Here is a 663-nt window from a genome sequence, read left to right as displayed (position 1 = left end):
TTTACATGGAAGAAGCATCTCCATTCCTGCCATTGGAGCAAACAACTTTGAGCTGAAACCTCAGCTAGTTTCTCTAATGCAACAAAACTGCAAGTTTCATGGACTTCCATCTGAAGATCCCTTTCAGTTCTTAACTGAATTCTTGCAGATCTGTGATACTGTTAAGACTAATGGAGTAGATCCTGAAGTCTACATGCTCATGCTTTTCCCTTTTGCTGTAAGAGACAGAGTTAGAGTGTGGTTGGACTCTCAACCCAGAGATATCCTGAACTCTTGGGATAAGCTGGTCACGGCTTTCTTAGCCAAGTTCTTTCCTCCTCAAAAGCTTAGTAAACTTAGAGTGGACGTTCAGACCTTCAGACAGAAAGAAGGTGAATCCCTCTATGAAGCTTGGGAAAGATACAAAGGACTGACCAAAAAGTGTCCTACTGACATGCTTTCAGAATGGACCATCCTGGATATATTCTATGATGGTCTGTCTGAGTTATCAAAGATGTCATTGGATACTTCTGCAGGTGGATCCATTCACCTAAAGAAAATGCCTGCAGAAGCTCAAGAACTCATTGACATGGTTGCTAATAACCAGTTCATGTACACTTCTGAGAGGAATCCTGTGAGTAATGGGACGCCTATGAAGAAGGGAGTTCTTGAAATTGATACTCT

The 663-nt window shown here is 41.8% G+C and overlaps 1 non-coding gene across 1 annotated transcript; it reads right to left on the bottom strand.

The window, feature by feature from the left end:
- Window positions 1-331: 331 nt before the first annotated feature.
- On the bottom strand, window positions 332-439 carry LOC148571592 (small nucleolar RNA R71). The gene has a single exon (XR_015908307.1). It is a non-coding gene; the product is annotated as a small nucleolar RNA R71 (small nucleolar RNA).
- Between the last annotated feature and the right edge of the window lie 224 nt (window positions 440-663).

This window comes from Arachis ipaensis, chromosome B3 (assembly GCF_059453495.1).
Source record: "Arachis ipaensis isolate K30076 ecotype BB chromosome B3, ASM5945349v1, whole genome shotgun sequence".
Classification (NCBI taxonomy): Eukaryota; Viridiplantae; Streptophyta; class Magnoliopsida; order Fabales; family Fabaceae; genus Arachis; species Arachis ipaensis.
This window is presented reverse-complemented; position numbering and strand designations above follow the sequence as displayed.